Source organism: Desarmillaria tabescens (assembly GCF_030435595.1).
Source record: "Desarmillaria tabescens strain CCBAS 213 chromosome Unknown EV420scaffold_118, whole genome shotgun sequence".
NCBI classification, from domain to species: Eukaryota; Fungi; Basidiomycota; class Agaricomycetes; order Agaricales; family Physalacriaceae; genus Desarmillaria; species Desarmillaria tabescens.
The window spans coordinates 6,866-13,730 of record NW_026848417.1 but is presented as its reverse complement, the minus strand read 5'-3'; positions in this window follow the sequence as shown (position 1 = coordinate 13,730).

Sequence of the window (6,865 nt, the reverse complement as noted above, 5' to 3'; positions counted from 1 at the left end):
GGTCGCATCCAAGCCTCGAAGTCTCCTATGGCATTGCCTTTCTTTTTTGTCAAGAAAAAAGACGGAAAACTCCGCCCAGTACAGGACTACCGAAAGCTTAATGAAATGACCATCAAGAATTGATACCCACTGCCGCTCATCAGAGAATTAATGGATAGGCTGAAGAAGGCGAAATATTTCACCAAACTGGATGTATGGTGGGGGTACAATAACGTCAGGATCAAACAAGGTGACGAGTGGAAGGCCGCATTCTGGACCAATCGCAGTCTTTACAAACCGTTGGTAATGTTCTTTGGACTTACCAATTCCCCAGCCACTTTTCAGTGGATGATGAACGACATATTCAAGGATCTTATCGCCGCAGGAGAAGTGTCTGTCTACCTAGACGACATCCTCATCACCTCCAAATCGAAGGAAGACCATCGACACATCATACAGAAGGTGCTCAAAATTCTTCGAGATAACCATCTATTCCTAAAAGCCGAAAAATGTGAATTTGAGGTGGAGGAAACGGAATACTTGGGAGTAATCATCAGTGAAGGGAAGATTCGAATGGATCCGGTAAAGATTGCGGGGTTGTTGGACTGGCCTATTCCTCACAAGAAGCAGGAGCTACAGTCATTTTTATGGTTCTGCAACTTCTACCGAAGGTTTATATGCAATTACAGCAAACACGTTAAACCCCTAACCTTACTCATGGGGAAGACCGAATGGAGATGGGGGGAGGCTCAGCAAGGAGTGTTCGACAAGCTTAAAGAATTGTTTCATGAAGATGTGGTGTTGGCCATACCCCTAGACGAGGGAAGGTTCTGAGTAGAAGCGGACTCCAGTGAGGGAGCAATTGGGGCCGTACTGTCCCAATGGCAGGATGAAAAGTGGCGACCAGTGGCCTTCCTCTCTAAGGCCCTATCCATCATGGAACAAAACTATGAAATCTATGACAAGGAACTCCTAGCCATCATGATAGCCCTGGAGGAGTGGCGTCAATACCTTATGGGCGTGCGAGAAGACTTTGAGATCTGGACGGATCACTCCAATCTCCAGTACTTCCGCAAACCCCAGAAGCTCAACCGACAACAAGCCCGATGGGTGACAGAGCTGGCCAAATACCAGTTCACCCTCCATCACAAACCCGGAGCACAAAACCGCAAAGCAGATCTCCTATCCAGACGGGCAGATCACGATCAAGGGAGGAAGGACAACAAGGACATAACCGTCCTAAAGGCGGAGCATTTCCAAGCACTGGTAATGCCGACCGAGGGGGAGCTACATGAGAAGATTCGGTTGGCCACTCACAATGTTCGCAAATGGGATCGAGGTATATCAGACTCCCTTAACCATGAGAAGGGGATTTCGAGGGACCGAGATTTACTTTGGTATGATGGACATATTTACGTCCCGATGGACCGATGACTGTGGGGGGAAGTCATAGCGCTACAACACAATCACATAACTGTGGGACACCCGGGTATTGAGAAGACTAAAGAACTCATCCTATGAGACTACTGGTGGCCTCAGATGTGCCGGGAGATAGAAGCATATGTTGGAGGATGCGAAGTCTGTCAACGCACCAAGGCGGACTGTCGCCTGAAGAAAGCCCCTCTTCACCCAAATGAGATACCCACCAGACCGTGGACCCATATCTCCATTGACATGATCACTAAATTACCCAACTCGAGGGGGTTCGACTCTATTTTGGTCATAGTTGACAGATTTTCCAAGACCATCATACCCATCACCTGCACCGAAGAGCTCACCTCTCTCGGCTTTGCTAAAATCTTGCGGGATTATGTCTATGTGCCATATGGGGTGATGCCCGAGAAAGTCATCTCGGATAGGGGAGCTATTTTTGTGTCTAAATTCATGAAGGAGTTCTACAGCCTCCTCCAAGTGGCGGGTAACCCTTCTACGGCGTACCATCCTCAGACTGATGGGCAGACGGAGCGGGTTAATCAGGAAATCGAAAAATATCTCAAAATGTTCGTGAATTACCGACAGGATGACTGGAGTGAATGGTTGCCGCTGGCCACGTTCACTCATAACAACCGAAAACATTCAGCGACAGGCTTCTCTCCCTATAAAGTAGTCTTTGGAAGGGATGGGCAGGTCATCACCACTGCCCAACATCCCAACTCGTCCAAGGCATCCAGGAAGTGCAAGAAAAAGCTAAAGAATCCTTGGAACGGGCGGCGGAATCTATGAAAAAGGCCTATGATAAACATAAGGACCAAGCTATCGAATACCAAATTGGCGACAAGGTATGGTTGGATTCCACCAATCTAAACCTACCTCGACCCACCAAGAAACTTGGAGATCGATGAGTAGGGCCCTTTGCCATTATGGCCAAAAGGGGAGCCTCGGCCTATGAGCTCAAGCTCCCAGAAGCATGGAAGATTCATAACCGATTCAATGAATCTCTCTTGACACTATATCATGCCCCCAAATTCCCTGATCAGCCACGACCCGAAAGACCACCTCCAGAGCTAATTGATGACGAGGAAGAGTACGAGATTGAAGAAATCATAGAGCAGCGAGACAAAGTAGTTGGTCACAGGTGAACTCGTCGGACCATCACCGAATACTTAGTGAAGTGGAAAGGGTACCCAATGGAGGAGAACTCTTGGGTAAAACGATCGAACATGGCCAACGCAGAGGAGCTAGTAAACGAATATGAAGCCTGTCTGCAAAGGATTAAATGGGAAATTGACAAACATGGAAGAACAGTTGGGACTGACAACAAGATACCCACAAATGATATTACAGCATACCATGATCCAGACACCCCCTGTATCACCGATATTGAAACCGTTCATTCATCCCAGTGCTCCAACCGCAGACACTCGGATACCCAACAAGACTCTTATCCCTCTTCCGAACGATCAGTACCAACACCTTCAGAAGAAATCGCAGCCATCGATGTCCCTAATGAATCCGCTGTAGTGTACAAGCTAGACGAATGGCTTGACACACTAATGAAAGCAAAGGGTGGAGACTCACGTCCGAAACAAGGAAAATCCCAAGAAGAAAACCGTGTTAGTCGTCTCCATTTCACGACGATCGAAAATGACAACTCAGAGGAAGAGGTGAACCTCCAAAACCTCCAACGAATTCACGAAAACTGGACTGCAGATGACGAATTACCATCCTTTTACTCTGAATCCAGACATTCATCTTCGGACAGCGATGACTGGGAGTCTGATCATTCATTTGGGGCAAATGAGTCTTACGAAGAAAATTAGTCAAAAGCAACGGCGTAGAAGGGGATTACCGCCGCTCACTTATGAGCAATGAACCCTTAGGGTCAGGGAGATCCGACAGACAGGGAGAGGCCATATGTTAGCCACTAACTCGAATCGACTTAGATCGTACTAAGGTCGCTACTCGCACTTCGGTAGACGACGCTTTAGCAAGTCAAAGGCGACGCAAGTCGATGGGACAGATAGTCACGAAGGCCGGAGTTCGATGTTAGGTAGAATTAACCTTAGCCAAAGCTGGGGTTTAGACCAGCTGAGGCTCTACTTAAATACGCGTGAGTATTCTAAAAATGCTACTGCGCAGTCAGTCCGTGATGATCGTGTACCGCGTAATCCGGCTGACTAAAGAAAGAAAAGAAAAGAAAAGGAAAAAGAAAAGAATAACCGTAACATTACCCCCCTTAAGACTCATTCGTCCCGAATGAGAATATAGCTCCTTCCTTCCACAGCAGCGAGTCGAGGGTCTCCCTTCTGCTTTAAAACAGGATTGATTGGGCCTCCGCTACACCATAAAAAGGTCACTTCGTGTGTTCGGCCTCCAACCCTCTCTCCCCCTGGACTCAGGTTCCTATGGCTCCTGAGCCACTTTGCGCCGGTTAGGCCTCGACTGTCTGTCAGGATCCGCGATCCCTAAGGGTTCAGTGCTCGTGATTGAGCGGTGGAAATCCCCTTCTACACCGTAAGAAAAACGAGTTTTTTATGTTGCGCTCGTCTGAGACGAGTCGCTTGACATAGAGTTTCTTGACTCTGAATAGAACGACCAGGTGTCGTCGTCCGTGTCTGCGTCGCTATTGGTATCCACGTCCCAATTTTCTCGTATGCGTTCAAGGTTTTGGAGGTTGACTTCCTCCTCCTCGTCCGAAGATTCTTCGGGAAGAGCGATATGGTCAATGACTTCCGAAGAGGGGTAAGAGTCTTGTTGGGTGTCCGAGTGTTTCGGATTCGTACACTCGGATGAGTACACCGTTTCGATGTCGGTGACACACGGGGTGTCGGGATCATGGTATTCGACCGGCAGGTTACGTGGTATTTTGTCGTCGAATCCAGTCGTTTTTCCTTTCTCGTTTACCATCCAAATGATTTTCTGGATGCGGGCCTCGTAGTCATTGACGAGTTCTTCGGCGTTGGCCATATCGGAACGCTTCACCCAAGAGTTTTCCTCTGCTGGGTATCCTCTCCATTTGACAAGGTATTCCGTGATGGTGCGACGATTGCGTCCGCGACCAATAACTCGGTCTCTCTCTCCTACAATCTCTTCAATTTCGTATTCCTCCTCGTCATCAATCAGTTCCGGGGGCGGTCGCTCAGGCCGCGGCTGATTGGGGAACTCTGGAGCCTGGTACGGGGTGAGCAGGGACTCGTTGAATCGATTATGGATGCGCCACTTCGTGGGAAGTTTTAGCTCGTATGCTGACGCACCTTTCTTGGCAACAATTGCGAAAGGCCCTACGTGCCTGTCCCCGAGTTTCTTTGTCAGACGAGGGAGGTTTAGGTTGGTGGAGTCCAACCATACCTTGTCGCTGACTTCGTAGTTTCGCGCCTTCCTTTTGTGCTTGTCATAAGCCTTCTTCATTGATTCGGCTGCTCGTTCTAGCGATTCTTTCGCCTTCTCCTGCACCTCCTGAATTCCTTGGACGAGTTTGGAGGCAGCCGGTATTGTGTCCGGACGTTGGGCCGTTTTGATTACCTGTCCATCTCGTCCAAAGACCACCTTGTATGGGGAAAAGCCCGTGGCTGAGTGTTTTCGGTTATTGTGCATGAATGCCGCAAGAGGTAACCAATCGCTCCAGTCGTCCTGGCGGTAACTGACAAACATTTTGAGATATTTTTCAATCTCTTGATTGACTCTTTCCGTTTGTCCGTCTGTTTGAGGATGGTATGCTGTTGAAGGGTTTCCTGTTACGTGAAGCAGGGCATAGAACTCCTTCATGAACTTGGACACAAAAACGGCTCCCCTGTCGGAGATAACTTTCTCTGGCATTACTCCGTACGGCACGTAGATATGGTCCCGAAGGATTTTTGCGAATCCGAGGGATGATAACTCTTCGGTGCACGCTATGGGGATGATGGTTTTAGAAAACCTGTCGACTAGGACTAGAATGGAATCGTTCCCTCTAGAGTCCGGGAGCTTAGTGATCATGTCGACCGAAATGTGCATCCATGGTCGATCCGGGACTTCATTCGGGTGAAGGGGTGCTTGTTTAGGACGTCGATCTGCCTTTGTTCGCTGACAGATTTCACATCCCTTCACGTACGCCTCTACTTCGGAGCGCATCCTGGGCCACCAGTAATCCCGTAGGATAAGTTCTTTCGTCTTTTCGATCCCCGGGTGTCCGGCGGTTGCATAATCATGCCGTAGAGCAATGATCTCCCCTCGTAGTCGCTTGTCTCGAGGTACGTAGATACGTCCATCATACCACAATAGTCCCTGCCCTCGGGAAATTCCCCTCTCATGGTTGAGGGAGTCTGATATACCCCGATCCCATTTGCGAGGGTCATGAGTGGCGAGTTGGATTCTCTCCTGTAGCTCCTCCGCAGTAGGCATAACGAGGGCTCGGAAATGAGCTGGTTTGAGGACGGTAATATCTTGGTTGTCCTGCTTTCCTTGGTCATGATCCGCTCGTCTGGACAGTAGATCCGCTTTACGATTTTGTGCCCCCGGTTTATGATGCAGGGTGAATCGATATTCCGCCAGCTCAGTCACCCATCGAGCTTGTCGCCGATTGAGCTTCTGAGGTTTACGGAAGTATTGGAGATTGGAGTGGTCTGTCCAAATCTCGAAGTCCTCTCGCGCACCCATGAGATATTGTCACCATTCCTCTAGCGCGATCATAATGGCAAGGAGCTCTTTGTCATAGATCTCGTAGTTACGTTCCGTAACGGATAGCGCTTTGGATAGAAATGCGACCGGCCGCCACTTCTCTTCTTGCCACTGGGATAACACGGCCCCTATGGCTCCCTCACTGGAGTCTGCCTCTACTCGGAATTTGCCCTCGTCGAGAGGGATGGCTAGTACCACGTCCTCGCGAAATAGTCTTTTGAGGTTTTCGAAGGCTCCCTGTTGGGCCTTCTCCCACTTCCACTCGACTTTCCCTGTGAGCATGGTAAGGGGTTTGACGTGTTTGCTGTAGTCGCGAATGAACCGTCGATAGAAATTGCAAAAACCCAAGAACGACTGGAGTTCTTGCTTTTTGGCGGGAATTGGCCAATCTAATAGTCCGGAGATTTTGATGGGGTCCATGCGAATCCTTCCTTCGCTGATGAGTACGCCTAAGTACTCTGTCTCCTCCACCTCGAACTCACACTTCTCCGCTTTGAGAAATAACTTGTTCTCGCGAAGAATTCGCAGCACCTCCCGCACGATGCGTCTGTGTTCCTTCTTGGTCTTTGATGCAATTAAAATATCGTCGAGGTAGACAGAGACTTCCCCCGTGGTGATGAGGTCTCTAAAAATGTCATTCATCATCCACTGGAAAGTCGCGGGCGAGTTGGTGAGGCCAAAGAACATTACGAGGGGTTCGTAGAGGCCCCGATTAGTTCGAAAAGCGGCCTTCCATTCATCCCCTTGCCTTATCCTAACGTTATTGTATCCCCATTGTACGTCTAGCTTG